Genomic DNA, 17,315 nt, shown 5'->3' on the forward strand with positions numbered 1-17,315 from the left:
GTAGGGTTTATCGCCAAAAGTCCACAGCTGGCCCACAGTTCTCATTTCTTCAGCTCTTTTTTGTCCTCCTTCTTTAGTCAGATGAATCTGACTTCCTGGTGTCAGGGGGCCACCTCAATGCTGAATTTAGGGGTGTTATGGGAAGTGAAGGGTAGTAGCTAATGGGCTACTTACCCGTGGGTTCACTACACCCCCTATCTGACCACTTCCTGTGGGGTGTGTGCATAATCCTATCCCTTTGTTCCTAATTCCACCACAACCAAGATGGTGGAATCCTTTCTTCGTGGAACACATCAGCCAGCCCACCTTAGGGATGTGGCTTGTCTGGGCCCTTATTCATCTGTTGATGATTTTCTCTACATTGAATTCCAATGTGCAGGGAACTGTGTCCCCACTAAAGACCACCAGGTTCAATCCATGCTCTGACTATCAAAAACAGATGTCTGTTTGGACCGGTACAGACTGTGTCTTTGGTGTTTGACCTAGGCCACAACTCAGAGTTGTGAAAAAAAGGTGCTCTTTTCCGATCTAAGGCAACCCAAGATGGTGAAGCGACCACTGAAATACATCACAGACTTCTTGTAAGTCCCGCTCCAAGTTGAGGACACTGTCCTGATTTTGCTCTCAAGGCCACTCCCAGGAAAGATCTTCTTTGTGGTCGAAGTTTTCCAGTCAGTGGAACTCCAAGTCAAAAAAGAATCTTAAACAGTTGAAGTGGGTCTCTACCCCATCTTGTCACTCTGTGTCCAAAAAGAAGTCTCATGGAAGCCAAAGTGGCAATTGTTCTTGCTCTCAATCCACGATTAAGGAGCTGATTCTGCTACTCACCCCAAATTCTTTAGGCCATTCACAATACTGTAGTAGGTAGAGGCCCTAAAGGAGACAATGGTGCTTATTTTTGACACTCTTCAGGCGCCCTCTGGCTTCCAGTTGGGTTACCACATGGGTACCTGCCCTCTGTGCCATCTGTTCTTCTGTAACGCACCTCAGGTTCCACACCAACTCTTGTGCTAACTTCCACACAGGCTACAAGACCTGAACCCATCCACCTTTTGTTAATGCCAGAACCAGCTTAGATGGCTCCAGAGGGGTGTTCTTGTGCTGACTGTGACATCTAACTGCAAGCCAAATTTGTCTCAACCCCAACCAATGTCCTGCTCCGACTCCACTCCAGCACACCCAGTTGCTGTACAGTCTGGCCTAGATAATACACTACTGCAGTGCCGTCCTCGGATGCGCTATCATGTTTTACAGTTCTGATTCTGACCAGAGTTTGCCACCAACAGGACATGAATATATGGGGTGATTTACCCTCACATAATGATGGTAACAGTTTCTATATGGACTTACAGAAGGACAGTGGACTTGATTCATCAGCTGATACAGGGTTGATTTCGCCCTTTAGACCCTCAATGGAAGAGAGTGCTTCCTCTGCTGTTGTTATTAGAAGAACATCTGAGGTCTTGAATCTACAACTGCTTTCTGTGGAACTCAAGACACATGAGGTTTTGCACCCTGGGCCAGCCTCGTCTGAGCCCTTACTTTCATTCACTGAAGCCCTAACTGACATCCTTATGGGCACTTGGGCTAAGCCTTGCTCTGGACTGGTGAACCGGCATCCCCAGACAGGCGCCTGACAACCCAGATTTTCTTACACAGTACCCTACTACTAAAAAGTTTGATGCTCTATGCTTTCCACCAGATAAGTGAATTCTAATCCATTCCCCACGACCCTACCAGATACGGAGTCGAAAAGGTTTGAAGCATTCAGGAAAGTAATGATCCCTTCAGCTGGCCTAGCCTTCAGATTAATCATTGAAGTCTGCCTATTAGGCTGTTAAACGCAAGTCCTCAGTCCAGCGAGGTCTTGCTGGCAGACCCAGAGGAGTTTAGGACCTCCCTGGCAAAAAACATTCAAGATGGCCAGTATGCAGCCAAATATGTCATTTGGGTTGATCTGGCTACTACTGGCTGCTTTAGATAAGTGGTTGGCACTAGTGGGGAGCTCTGTAGTTCTGCTTGGATGAGATCCACAGGTTATTCTAGAGTTGTCCAGGCATCCTTTATGGACATGCCTTTCCATGGATGCCACCTTTTTGGCAAAAAGACTGATCCAGTCCACAAACGCTTTAAAAGTAGAGCAATGAGCTGATCTTTGCGCCTTTTCACCTTTCCAGATGGTTTCCTCATCAGTTCGGAGCCTTCCAGGACTACTCCAGAGGGGTGAAAAATAGAGAACATTACTCTTGTCCGCCCCAAAACACTCAACTTAGTCTTTTTGTAGCCAGAGACAGGGTTCAAGCAGACATAGCGCCGTTCACCAGGGACACTGTTCTTCTCAGTGCCCTTCCTTTGCAGTCCCCAAGCCACTTTAGTTTGCCCATGATGGTCCATGATCTTCCTGTGGATGGCAGGATCAAACATTTTTTCCAAGGGTAGCAATCTACCAGAGCATCCAACAGAGTATACCCTTACGTTCCTTTCCGACTCACCGCAACATCCACCTACATGAGATCAACTGTCAGAGTAGCACCTATCCATCTTATTTCAGAGATGAGAGCTATATTGTCCTATGGGGCCATCCAGGAGGTTACAGACTCGGAAATGGCAAGATGTTACTCCATTTATTTCCTTCTGCCCAAGATGGTTGGAGGACTCTGTCCTGTTCGAGATCTTCACTCTCTAAATGCCACCCTGAGGAACGATCAACTCTAAATACTCACTGGCATAGGTCCAGCCTGTCCTGGATCCGGGGGACTGGACGATAGCCTTGGACCTGCAGGACACATACTTTCATGTGCCCATCTTGCAGTCCCACAGACATTACCTGGGGTTCAAGGTTGGCCAAGAGCATTTTCTGTTTGCTGTGCTCCCCTTCAGCCTTTATAGCTCCCCTCTGGTGTTCACATAGGTAATTGTGGTGGATTCGGCCCATCTTTGGAAGTTAAGAATAACAGATTCGAGCGATATGAGCTGCAGATTGCACTCTGTGCATAGATCGCCACCTAGTGTTGGGCCCGGATATTTGCAGTTTGTTTTTGTCCTGAAAAGTTCTTTGGAAGTCACGAGGTGGGTGACTCCTCCTCTGGACCATACTGTGCATGGACATCGGCTCCATCCTCAGATTGTTTTTTTCCGCCATCTGGCTCGGATGTGTTTCCTGCCCTCCGTTTTGGAACCAAATTTCCTTAGGCGCGCAATCCTCACTCAGTGCGACGGTATTGTTCCTATCGCGCTCCACATCGACGCGATTCTTCACCACTTCGAAGTCTTCGTTTCCGGTCGTCGACTAAGGCCTTCGGGCCTACTTAGGCCTTACTCTCTGGCTCATGGAAAGGACGCCATTCAAGAAGTGTCCTCAATGTGGGTCGAAGTTTCCCCACACTGATCTACATGAGGTGTGTAACCTCTGCCTCTCACCGGAGCACGAGGCAAAAGACTGTTCCGCCTGTGCCACTTTCCGCTCCAAAAAGATGATTCGGGACCGACGAGCTCGAAGAACAATGGCTCGCTCGTCAGCGTCGATTCCCGACGACATCTTTGCAGAGGGCGTCGACGTGCCAGAACATCAGCAGGCCGATGAAAGTGCCAGCTCCTCTGATGCCGAAGACTCAGACGTCGAGGACATCACTTCAGCTCAACGGGTCATAAGCAAGACCGTCGACACCAACCCTTCCTCAACACCCTCATAAAATTCTTCAGTCACACGCTCACCTTCGGGCCCGGGTGCACACCGAGAGACTGCTTCCCACGACCTGCCTTCGGGCTCGGCAAAGAATCCTATTAAGCCTTCAGGCGGCTCGGGCTCGAGTCAGCCTATTCCCGGTGCCGATCCCATACCGACACCGAAAAAGAAGCCATCTTCCTCAACCACGCCCACCACTGCTCCAACACCTAAGCACTCGGCGCCGAAGACTGGCATCGGCTCATCGATGCCGAAACCGCACTCCGAGCTCGGAACCACCTACAGGTCCCGACTCTCACGCTTCGGAGCCGAAAAAACACCCGGAACCGAAAAAACACATTCCGTTAAAAGACATTTCAAAAGGTCATACTTCTAAGCCAAAAGACTCTAGACCAACTACAGAGTTGGTGCCGAAGAAACCTTCGGAGCCGAAAACTTAGACGGCGAAGGATCTGCCAGACACAGAAGAGCTTTTTACACCAGATCCTACTCAAAAGACTCTTATAAAGGATCCTAAGACTGGAAAACTAGCTCTTAGCTCCAAGAAAAGGCCACTAGAGGTGCCTGCATCTCCTCCCCCAAAGAAGAGAGACATTGTAACCTCTCCATTAACCGCATCGATGCGGTGCATTTTCCCGTTGTGTGCTGGAAAATGCAAAAACAAATGTTCCATGACGAGCTGGGCTCGTCATCAGCGTAGCAGGAGGCTACCTCATGACGAGCCCAGCTCGTCATGAGCGTGGAAGGGGTTAAGGGTCCCTTCTCCACTACCTCCCCATACTGTTCCTCCTCCTACACCTCCTCCACCACATCATTCGCCTACACCATCCACTAACCCAGACGATGAGGTATTTAAAGATCCTGTCAGGGCTCGGGTCCTCAACCCTCGAATTGAGAAAAAATACAAAGCTGCCCCTACAGACCCAGTTTACATTAGAGGTCCAGCACCATTAGATTCTTTAGTAGTATCCAATGCACGTAAACGTGCTAATTCACAGACATTAGGTGAGGCATCCCCACCAGATAAGGAAGCTAAACTCCTTGACGCCTCTGGTAAGCGCACGGCGTCACAGGCCGCTAATATATGGCGCATTGCTAATACATAAGCGTTGTTGGCAAGATACGACAGGGCACATTATGATGAACTAGAGTCCATAATGCAGCATCTACCAGACAAGTATAAAAGTAGGGCCAATTAACTCATGCAAGAAAGTAAAAATATTACTAATACTTAAATTCGTTGTGCCCTAGATGCTGCAGACACGGCCTCAAGGGCAATTAATACCAGTACCCTTTTGCGTAGACATGCATGGCTACGTATTTCAGGTTTTAAACCTGAGGTACAAAATTCCATCCTAAATCAGCCATTTGATGAAAAACATTTATTTGGCCCTAATGTCGATGTGTCTTTAGAAAAAATTAAAAAAGACACCGACACAGCAAAATCTATGGGAGCCTTGCAACTGCAAGCTCGCAGACATTCTTTTCGTCGCTCATCATATAGAGGCAACGCAAGAGGCTACTCCTCCGAAAGCCCTTCCACTTCTTACAAGACCCCATGCCAATCCACATTCACTAAAGGCTACCAGAGAGGGGGCTACAGGGGTAAGAACAACAAAGGCAGAGGAAAAACCAACAACTCCCGCTCTGCCTCCACCCCTACCCAATGACTTTCCTCCGCTTCTCCCCCAACATTCCACTCCTGTGGGGGGAAGACTACAACAATTCCTTCCTGCCTGGATCAACATCACATCAGACAGGTGGGTTCGACAAATTATTCAGTCAGGTTACTCTCTAGAACTAACATCTACCCCCCCCCAAACATACCACCCAAAGAGCACCCAATGTCACAAGAACATCTATCACTGCTGAAGCAAGAAGTAATATCTTTGCTAGAAAAGAGTGCAATAGAACCAGTTCCTCTGCACCAACAAAACAAGGGGGTTTACTCGCTATACTTTCTTATCCCGAAGAAGGACGGCTCTCTAAGGCCTATTCTGGACCTCAGACCGCTAAACATATAGATCCAGTCAGACCATTTTTACATGGTCACACTCCAACAAGTCCTTCCTCTCCTATTACAAAACGACGTCCTTGCTACTCTAGATCTCAAGGACGCATACTTTCACATTCCCATTCACAAAGCTCACAGTAAGTATCTCAGATTTTTAATAGACAGGCAGCACTATCAATTCAAAGCATTCCCATTCGGGGTCACTACAGCACCAAGAGTATTCACCAAGTGCCTAGCAATAGTGGCGGCACATTTACGAAGACATCACATCCACGTCTTCCCGTACCTCGACGACTGGCTCATAAAGGCCAGCTCATACAACCAGTGTGTAGAACACACCCATGCCACAATCTAGCTGCTCCACAACTTGGTGTTCACAATAAACCACACCAAGTCTCATCTGCAACCATCCAAAGTACAACAGTAACTCGGTGCCACTATAAACACCTCAACAGCGCTAGCTTATCCCACTCCAATAAGGATATCCAGCATGCAAACTCTTCTCACAAAGTTTCAGCCACAACACTCTCTCCCAGCACGAGTGTTTATACAGCTTATAAGGATGATGGCCTCTTGCATTTTCATAGTGCCCCATGCAAGACTTCAAATGCGTCCTCTCCAAGAGTGCTTATCCCGTCAATGGAACCAGGCTCAAGGTCAATTAACAGCCTAGCGTTGGTAGACGGTCGGACTCATCGCTCTCTGCAGTGGTGGAACACCAAAAACATTTCCAAGGGACGACCGTTCCTAGAGCCAGTTCCTCAGATAATCTTGACAGCGGATGCATCGCTCTCCGGTTGGGGGCCCCACTTACTGCAACGCACCACGCAAGGCAGGTGGACACTGCAACAAAAGTTACTCCACATCAATCATCTGGAGTTACTAGCTTTAGTCCTAGAATTCAAAGCTTTTTAACAGCAAATACTAAACAAAGCTGTGTTAGTCCGCACACACAACATGACAGCCATGTATTACATACAGAAACAGGGAGGAACACACTCCCTGCAACTCTCTCAGCTAGCACAGAACATATGGCGGTGGGCTATACCTCAAAACATATTCCTCTTGGCCCAAGAGTTCAAAATACCATAGCAGATCTGTTAAGTCGTCAGACACAACAGATCCATGAGTGGGAACTTCATCCGACAGTTCTTCAACCATTCTTTCATATGTGGGGACAACCTCAAATAGACCTCTTTGCCACCCACAAAAATGCAAAATGCCCAAGCTTCGCCGCCAGATATCCACACCCACTGTCCAAAGGCAATGCGATATGGATCAACTGGTCAAACAAATTTGCATACGCTTTTCCACCTCTACCTCTCATGCCACTAGTAGTGCGCAAACTACAGCAGCATTCTCTGACCCGCATCCTAGTTGCTCCAACGTGGGCCAGACAGTCGTGGTACACCACACTGCTACAACTGTCTGTAGTTATGTGCAGAAAACAAGGACCCCCTGAAATAATAGGTACAACAAGTCCTAGGTCAGGGAAAAACAGCGTGCTAAATAACAACCATGGCACTTGATTCAGGAATTCTATCTGATCAGATCAATAAAAATAAAGAAGAAAAGTGGAGGTCTGTACTCAAAATTTATTATTAACTTTGTCTAAAAATAAAACATACAGGACATACGTAATAATTATCAGTTTACACAATTTCCAATTACTCATAAAAAACAAAAAACATCCTCATTATACAAAAAAAGGAAAACAAATCACAATTTAAAAAAAAAAAATCCAACAATTAATTGAAATATTAAAAAGGTGTCACAACAAATGGTTCTCTACGCGCGTTTCGGCGACCAGTGCCTTCTTCTGGAGTAGCCACGTTTCACCTACAAATCAAAAAAAAAATTGGTAATAGGAAAACAGTAATCAGATTTAACCAACAGTCATTATTACTTTTCTTTACATGATTAATAACCTAATCCAAATGTGGTACAGTAGACCTACGATTTTGTCACAACATCTTCTTTACCAAGAAACAAAGGTGAGTTAAAATTACTCTGTGTTGCCCCAGAATAGGGCATTCATCTTCCTTGTGCATTATTACTTCAGACCAATAGGGAAAAGGGGACCAAGGAACAAGGGAAGGGGTGGAAAAGGCAAGGATTTCCTGATCAAAAACCAAGAGTCAGGGACTGACTTTATGATATAAAGAAATACTGTTGCTTATTTGAAGGACATGAGACCCAAACAATGTTATTGGCCTCCTATGCTTATAAAAAAGAGAAGGGAAGGTGGGGGGTAGGGGGGGGGGGGGGGGGGGAAATCATTTATACAATGCTGACTTCACGGAGCCTCAACATGGGGGCATATGATTATTTCAAGAAACAGTACATGGTAACACTGACTAATTGCTCTTGTATTAAAGAGTTAGTGTCTCTCAACTTTGTGATACTTACACGTTCTTAGTCAAATTCTGTTTTTATTGGACGATCGTGCGAAGGGATTCTAGTTTGATAGTGATGAAAAGGATAAACTGAAAGGTAAACGCATAATAGTTACGTCATCCCTATTCCCTAGACATAGAATCTGTTTAAAAATAAACTATTATGGATAGCACGATCATATTGCCAAGCTGGATTATTTCAGCAATAACAAAACAAGGAGATGGAGTTCTAATTTTACTCTATATTTTATTGGACTAGTCGCATTTTTAAAGAAGGGGATATATGGTGGCAACCTACATGATTTTAAAATGTTTCCTTCTTTTTGAGAGTAAAGCACAACAAGGTAATATTAATGCAAACGATCTAACTTAACTCATCATTTACTAGTTCTTGACTGTCAAGTTCAGAGGCTACTGAGAGATTAATAGCGATGCTATAGGATGGAATAGTCTGCAATCTAAGGTATTACTTTTTTGGAAGCGTGTAAACGTACTATTACATAGATATATAATACTGCGTTTTTCCGTTTTAGTAGAAAACGACCACATGAGGCTGGTATTACCTGAATTTATAAAAATGGACAACTTTATATATCTCTGTTGCAAAAAGTGTCTGTTCTTGGCACTCTCACAGATTCTATGAATCAAATATAAATTAAATTAGAAATTAAGTTAATGTCAAAGTTGTAACATACTAGTCGAAAGAGCTCTGAAATTACCTGTCTGAACTTAAACAAGGAATCCTGCCTCGCTTCCCAGTTTGTATGATTAATAGCGTATTTGGTAGCTTCTCCAGCACTGCAAAAAATATATAAAGCAGGAAACTATACTCAATTACAAGTTCTGGCTTAATTATGGAGGGAGTAAGGGCTTATGCCTTTTAATAAATCATACCTTTAAAATTAGTGAGCACGATGCATGAATTATAGATGGGAAATCTTCCTGATGTGGAAAAATTTCTTTTATTCTGTCCGATACCGACGAAAATGCATACAAAAAGAAATGAAAAACAATCAGACTATCAGATATGCCAAAAAACTACAAGGGCAAGACAGATACAAAACGAGGGCAAAACAGATGCTGACAAAACAAATGCAGCTATGCCTGGCAGATTCTTACGAGGCTTAGTTCTGCCTGCAAAACATAACGCTGTCAGGGAAACTCACCTAGGGAATTGCTTCTGGAGTCAATTCGACTGGGAGCAAGGCACGCGAGTTCTGCACCGCTGATAAAACGAGCAACCGTTTGACGGAAATGCCGAATATTTAAGCGCCAAGTCTGAAATGATTTCAGGTGTGAGGCTCCGTCCTTTGACAAGGCGAACGAGTCAGAACAGAATGTCGGAGAGAGCGCTGACGGACTAACCATTAGTCCAAGGGGAAGAAAAGGGACTCCAGAAAGTAGTATGAGCGCCATATTAATAAAGTACACACACTTCTCCAATGCACAGGGAAGTGCAAACGACTGAAAACGATCTAAATAGACTTTTGAAGGAAACTAATGAAAAATAAATAAAATATAAATATATCGCATAACAATATTATTTAAAATGAAAAAATCTTTTTTCCAAATTAGTTTCTGAATTTTTTTTTAGAAATTTGTCATTATCGAATAAAATCAGAAATTATCACAAAACAGATAAGGGGCTAATATATCTAATATAGAATATTTCTATGAGGGAAATCAATTTGGCAAATTTCAACGAATTTGGCAAGTTTCAATGAATATGAAGCCCCCACAGTTCCAGGAGTCGTCATCGGTCTTCGGGCTCGAAGTCCTCAGGTAAGAGGCTTAAGAGGTCGAAGTGGCATCATCGCTCTTCTGACTCCCCCCGACGATCGCGCGACGCGGCCGGGGGTTCAGGCAACACCGCCCATGCGGCTCCGCTGGAGCCGCAGGTGTCACGGCCTGCTCCACACCCGCCGGTCCCTGGGCAGGACGCGGTGCCGGGGGAGATTGCAGACTTCCTCATGGCCATGAGGTCGCTCGCTCCTCCGTCGGGTTCCGCAGCGCCTTCGGGCCAAGCGGCTCCGACTGGGTCCCCACGTATGCCGGGCACTCCGGCCCCGGCGCCGTCGGTTGCTACGGCCCCGGTGCCGTAGGCGACTTCGGTCCCGACGCCGCAGGGCCCCTCCGGGTCCGGATCCGGGTCGCCGCCGGTCGACCTCGCCGGCGTCAGCCCCAAGGGTGTTGCCCCCGGCGTCCCTGGTCCTGCCCTCGATTCGGATCCGGTGCCGGAGCGGCACCGCTATCGACGCCATTTGGAGATTTCTATTTCTATGACCCGGCCCCATCTTTTGAGCCTGAGTACCAGGCGGTGGGTGATGAGGAGGATTGGGAGGGGTCTGAGGACCCTCTGGCATGTGAGTGTCAGTCTTCTGCAGACTGGACAGGAGAGCTTGGGGAGGCCAGTGGTCTGGACACTTCGCCCGACACTGGTTTTGTCTCCCCTCCTAGCGTGGCTAAGGAGGAGGGGGCTGCTTATAGCGTATTGCTGATGAGGGCGGCCAAGGCCCTGGGCCTTGAGCTCCCCGTCGCGGCCGTGAGGACTAACCTCCTCACTGAGGTCCTTAAACCGCAGTCAAGCTCGGCCGAGCTCTGCTGCCGTTTAATGAGGCCTTGTCAGACGTTCTTTTGGGCACTTGGTCCAGGCCCGCCACAGGGCAGCCTGTGGATAGGAACGTGGCCAGACGCCACCGCCCAGCTCCGGGTGACCCTTGCTTTCTGTCTACCCACCCCACCCCTGAGAGCCTGGTTATCCAGGCCTCCAATTCCCAGACCGCATTCCCGTCGGCTCCCCCGACCGAGAAACCAAGAGGTACGAGACTTACGGGAAAAAGGTATTCTCCTCCCTGAGTTTGGGATTGCGGTCAGTCAATGCCGCGTGCCTCTTGGGCCGCTACACCCACTCTCTGTGGAACACAGTCGCGGCCGTGCTGCCAGAATGCCCGATGGAGGTATGGGCTAAACTCGACCAGGCCCTTGTGGAAGGCCGAGATGCGGCACGGTATTCCATCCTGTGTGGGCTGGACCCTACCGACTCTCTAGGTAGAGCGATGGCAACGAAGGTGGCGATTCGTCGTCACGCCTGGTTAAGGGCCGCCAATTTCTCGGCCGATGTCCAAAACACACTTATGGACATGCAGCCGTTCGATGGCCGTCGCCTCTTTGGCGACAAAGCAGACCATGCGCTTGAGCGCTTTAAGGACTCCAGGGCTACGGCCAGGTCCTTGGGCCTCTCGGCCCCGCGCCCGCAAACGGCTGCCTTTCGCCCCTTTCGTGGCCAAGGAAGGGACGCCCCCACACGTTCTGCCAGCCACGTGCCACAGACTACCATCCAGCGCGGTGGCTGACGTGGAAACCGCCGTGGCGGCGGTCGGGGACAACGTAGAGGTCAGTCCACACCTGCCCCTGCAGCATCCGCCTCAAAACCCTCCTAGTCCGTGCTTTCAGGCCCATGTGACGCCAGTGGGGGGCAGGGTTCGCCATGACCACCTCCACTGGCGCACTGTCACATCTGGCAGGTGGGTGCTGCAAATCGTCCGAAGGGGATACTTCCTCCCCTTCGAGGCGACCCCTCCAGCCATGCCACCACACTACCGCCGCGTGTCGGGTGATCACTTGCAACTTCTGCAAGAGGAAGTTACGGCCCTCTTGGCCAAGGGGGCCATCGAGCGCATTCCTGGGCCAGAAGTAGGGTGTGGTTGTTACTCCCACTACTTTCTGGTACCCAAGAAGGGCAAAGGGGGCCTACGCCCTATCTTGGACCTACGGAACGTCAACGGCTTCCTCCGGAAGGAGAAGTTCAAGATGCTTAGGGCGAACAAAGCGATACAAAAGGGGATGATGGATGGAGCGTTTGAGCAAATCAAACACTCACCCCCAGTCAACTGATCTGGGTTTAATCCATCACCATTCTTTAGCCCACTCAGCCACCCCATTTCAGACATGGCTATATGCAAATCAGTCTGACCCTGTGCCTCATGGGAACAGTCCAGCCCGAACTGCCAAGCCATGTCTTCCATGGACCGGAAACAAGCATCCTGGGACCGGTTTCGGATTCATAATCCTCTCAGCCAGGCAATCTTGAATCCAGTGGCCAAGTGATCAAGGGACTCACGTCTGAGCATACCCTGCCACACTTAGGGCGAACAAAGCGATACAAAAGGGGATGATGGACGGAGCGTTTGAGCAAATCAAACACTCACCCCCAGTCAACTGATCTGGGTTTAATCCATCACCATTCTTTAGCCCACTCAGCCACCCCATTTCAGACATGGCTATATGCAAATCAGTCTGACCCTGTGCCTCATGGGAACAGTCCAGCCCGGACTGCCAAGCTCAAGTTCAAGATGCTGACATTGGCTCAGGTTTTGGCTGCCCTAGACCCTGGAGACTGGATGGTAGCGTTGGACTTGCAGGACGCTTATTTTCACATCCCCGTCCTGCCGGCCCACCGGCGTTACATGCGGTTCACGGTAGGCCACGAGCATTTTCCGTTTACCGTGCTCCCCTTCGGCCTTACCAGCGCCCCATGGGTGTTCACGAAAGTTTTGGCGGTGGTCGCAGCTCATCTGCGCAGGTTAGGGGTTTCAGTCTTCCCTACCTCGACGACTGGTTGTTGAAGGTGGGCTCGCCCCAGACAGTCGTCAGCCACCTCCAGACTACGGCCGACCTCCTGCACCTGCTGGGGTTCTCCATCAATGTGCCGAAGTCACACCTGTGTCCCTCTCAGAAGCTCCTCTTCATCGGAGCGGTTCTAGACTCGGCGCAGTTTCGAGTTTATCCTCCCGAGCAGCGGGTTCAGGATATTCAGGCTCTGATTCCGACCTTTCAGCCTTTATCCCGAGTCTCAGTCAGGTTGACGCTGCGGCTTCTGGGGCTGATGGCCTCCTGCATCCTTCTGGTGCATCACGCCAGGTGGCGGATGCGGGCTCTGCATTGAGACATGAAGTGTCAGTGGGCCCAGCATCAGGGCAACTTGTCCGACCATGTCTTGATCTCGGAGGGCACTGCAAGACAGTTGCAGTGGTGGCTCACGGACCGCGATTGGGTCAGCGGCAGATCCCTCTCCCTACCCCAACCGGAGCACGTAGTTGTGATGGACGCGTCCCTCCAGGGCCGGGGGGGGCCACATGGGAGAGGCGGAGATCAGAGGCCTCTGGTCTCCGGCGGAGTCCCAGCTCCACATCAACCTTTTGGAGCTGCGGGCGATCCATCTTGCACTGAAGGCATTCCTCCCCTCTGTCCGGGGGAGTGTAGTGCAGGTGTTCACGGACAACACCACCGCCATGTGGTATTGCAACAAACAGGGCGGGGTGGGGTCATGGACCCTGTGCCAGGAGGCTCTGCGCCTCTGGCAGTGGCTGGAACATCAGGGTGTGACTCTGGTGGTTCAACACCTGGTAGGTTCTCTGAACGCCAGGGCGGAAGAACTCAGCCGTCGGTGCATGATGGATCACGAATGGCGTCTGAACTCGGACGTGGCGCAAGGACTCTTTCAGCAGTGGGGAGAGCCTTGGTTAGATCTATTCGCCACAGAAGAGAACGCGCAATGTCATCAGTTCTGCACGTTGGAATTTCCAAGGCGGCACTCGCTCGGCGACGCTTTTCGTCGCGAGTGGAGTTGCAGTCTATTGTACGCCTGTCCGCCTATACCACTTCTGCCCAGAGTGCTGAAGAAGATCAGGCACGACCGGGCCCAGGTTATCCTTGTGGCTCCGAACTGGGCACGAAGATATTGGTATCCAGAGCTACTCAGCATGTCTGTCGATCCCCCGATTCGTCTGCCTCTTCAGGAGGACCATCTGTTGCAGCAGCAGGGGACGGTCCTCCACCCGAACCTGTCCAGTCTCCACCTACAAGCTTGGAGATTGAGCGGCAACAGTTGAGGCCATTTGACTTGCCTCCTGAAGTCTGTAATGTCATTCTGGCAGCCAGGCGTCCCTCCACAAAGTCAGTATACGCCTGCAGGTGGAACAGATTTGTAGCATGGTGCACAGCAAAGGCTGTGGATCCACTCTCTGCACAGCTTTCTGAGGTTCGCCTCTTCCTTCTTTCTCTTGCCCAGCAGGGCTCTGCTCTGGGCACTATCAAGGGCTACCTCTCTGCCCTTTCCGCCTTCCTAAGGCTACCTGATCAGCCATCCTTGTTCAAGTCCCCAATTGTAAATAGGTTTTTGAAGGGCATCACACACATGTTTCCTCCTGTTCCTTTCGTGATGCCCCAGTGGGATTTGAACCTTGTGCTTACTTATCTAATGTGTGCTCCCTTTGAGCCGCTCCATAACTGTCCTCTCCGTCTTCTTACTTTGAAGACCGCTTTCCTGGTTGCCCTCACCTGTGCCAGGAGAGTGAGTGAGCTCCAGGCTTTTTCTTCCACACCTCCTTTCCTCTCTGTCTATCCGAACAAGGTTGTGTTGCGGACAAGACCCTCTTTCCTGCCCAAGGTTGTCACGGCCTTCCACATCGGGCAGTCCATCACCTTGCCCACCTTCTTTCCGCCTCCGCATCCCTCGAAAGAGGAAGAGCGGCTCCACCGTCTGGACCCAAAACGTGCGCTCTTACTATCTGGATCGCACACGCCAGTTCCGGGTGGATGACCAACTCTTCGTTGGTTACGTGGGTGCTAAGAAGGGACGGGCGGTGCACAAGCGGACCATTTCTCGGTGGATCACCTTGTGCATTCAGGAGTGTTACTCCTTGGCTGAGAAGGAACCTCCTGTTGGGCTGAGGGCTCATTCCACTCGGGCCACGGCGACTACAACTGCCCTGGGCCGAGGTGTGCCCTTGCAGGACATTTGTCAGGCAGCTACGTGGGCCTCGCTGCACACGTTTGCAAGACACTACTGCCTGGACAGCCAAGTCCGGAGGGATGGCTTCTTTGGCCGTTCCGTCCTCCAGGACTTTCTGGTGTGATTATTGGTTCGCAGACCCACCACCGGGGTTGGTATTGCTGGGGTATCTATTCTAAGGTAAGGAATATATCACTAACGTGTCTCTTTCAGATGCACAAGTTACTACTTGTGTAACGATATATCTGTTAGAGACATTAGTTACTGATAGATTCCTTACCGACCCACCCATCCTCCCCGTTCTGGGAACCGATATCTAGGGTTAAGGTCATCCACTTTCAGGGCCCTAGTTTCATGGCACCAGTGTTGGTTCTATCATGGCTCTGCGTATCTGGCGTGGAAAAGCTGTGTATAAGAACTGACGTCAGCACGCGGAGGCGGCTTCTAAGTACTCCGACAACGTCATCACGGCGCCACGACGCCGGACGCGGAGCCGCGGACGATGCCTAAGACGCGCATGGGTACTGCTACGCAAAACAATTCCGGATCCAGTCTGACGCCTGGGGATATTCTAAGGTAAGGAATCTATCACTAACTAATGTCTCTTACAGATATATTGTTACACAAGTAGTAACTTGTGCGATTTGTCTATTCAACACATCATAGGATACTTACTGCACCTCCAAAGATGTAACTTAGCCTACACATCTATTAGGCTACATCTTGCAGCTATAGCAGCATATCTTCAAAACAGACAGTATCTATCTCTATTCAGAGTGCCTGCTATTAAAGCCTTTATGGAAGGCCTTTAGAGAATAATTCCTCCCAGAATACCACCTTCACCAGTGTGGAATTTAAATATTGTTCTCACACAGCTAAAGGGACCTCCCTTCGAACCTTAACATAAATGTGAACTACAATTTTTAACATGGAAGGTTGCGTTCCTAGTAGCTATTACTTATTTACGGAGAGTTAGGGAACTACAAGCACTAACCCTTCAAGAACCTTTCTTGCAAATGCATCAGAATAAGGTCGTTCTCCGTACTAATCCAAAATTCCTACCCAAGGTAATTTCTCCCTTCCACCTCAATCAATCTGTGGAACTGCCAGTTTTCTACTCGCAACCACAAACAGTAGCAGAAAGAGCTCTTCATACCCTAGATGTCAAAAGCGCAATGCTATACTACATTGAGAGAACACAACCTTTTCTTAAAACCAAACAACTTTTTGTGTCTTTCTCACCACCACACAAGGGTAATCCTATATCAAATTCTGAGATAGCTAGATGGATTGTCAAATGCATACAAATTTGGTACCACAAAGCTAAACGACGTTATCTGTTCCTCCTAAAGCCCATTCCACAAGGAAAATAGGGGCTACAATGGCATTTTTAGGGAACATTCCCCTAGATTACATCTACAGAGCAGCTACATGGTCTACACCGCACACATTCACAAAACACTATTGTGTAGATGTGCAAACCAAGCAACAAGCTAATGTGGGCCAGGCTGTTCTCAAACCATTATTTCAAACTACTGCAACAGATAGGGGTGGTCGCCGCTAATGGTGGGTACTGCTATACAATCTATGCACAGTGTGCAATCTGCAGCTCAAAAGCCTCGAACGGAAAATGCTACTTACCAGTATGCATCTGTTCTTGGCATGTAGAAATGCAAAGTTGCACACGCCCACCCGCCTCCCCGGCTACCCTTGTTTGTTCCAGTATTATCTTAATTAGATACAGTTTACACGGACATCCTTCCTTTTCTTGCAAAGCTCCATCATTTCCCTAATGGCGAAAAACAATCTGATGATGGAGCCGATGTCCATGCGCAGTATGGTCCAGAGGAGGAGTCACCCATCTCGTGACTTCCAAAGAACTTTTCAGGACAAAAACAAACGGCAAACATCCAGGCCCAACACTAGGTGGCGATCTATGCACAGTGTGCAACTCTGCAGCTCTACATACCACGAGCATATGCATACTGGTAAGTAGCATTTTCCTTTTCTCCTACCTCAATGGCTTCCTGTTTAAGGCGAGCTTGACACAGTCGGTCATAGACCACATCCAGACGACGGTGTCCCTCTTGATATCCTTGGGATTCTCGGTCAATGAGCCAAAGTCACACCTAACTTCTTAACAAAGGCTTCCTTTGACAGCAGCTTGGTGCAGTTAATGGCCTTTCCTCTGCAGCAACGAGTCCAGAATATTCGGGCTGTGATCCTGATGTTTCAGCCTTGGGTCTAGATGTTGGTAAGAGCAGCTCTACTGCTTCTTGGCCTCATGCATCCTGCATGTCCACTTCCCCAGTATGCATACACAGTGTCTGCAATGAGATCTGAATTCTCACTGGACCAAGCAACAAGAAAACCTGTTGGTTGTCATAAAGGTTTTGGAGCAGACTGCACAAGACCTGCAGTGGTGGC

The 17,315-nt window shown here is 49.0% G+C and overlaps 1 protein-coding gene and 1 long non-coding RNA gene across 2 annotated transcripts in view; one reads left to right on the plus strand and one right to left on the minus strand.

Moving 5' to 3' along the window:
* The window catches only part of RBL2 (RB transcriptional corepressor like 2), an 817,437-nt gene that overhangs the window by 744,672 nt on the left and 55,450 nt on the right, over nt 1-17,315 (plus strand). The gene's annotated exons all lie outside the window — the stretch shown is intronic.
* Nucleotides 7,403-9,397, minus strand: LOC144799070 (uncharacterized). Its single transcript, XR_013603742.1, has 6 exons — nt 9,262-9,397; nt 8,990-9,062; nt 8,815-8,893; nt 8,659-8,732; nt 8,109-8,185; nt 7,403-7,538 (listed from the first exon to the last, which is right to left on the minus strand). It is a non-coding gene; the product is annotated as an uncharacterized LOC144799070 (long non-coding RNA).

The sequence above is a fragment of the Lissotriton helveticus genome, chromosome 12, assembly GCF_964261635.1.
Source record: "Lissotriton helveticus chromosome 12, aLisHel1.1, whole genome shotgun sequence".
NCBI classification, from domain to species: Eukaryota; Metazoa; Chordata; class Amphibia; order Caudata; family Salamandridae; genus Lissotriton; species Lissotriton helveticus.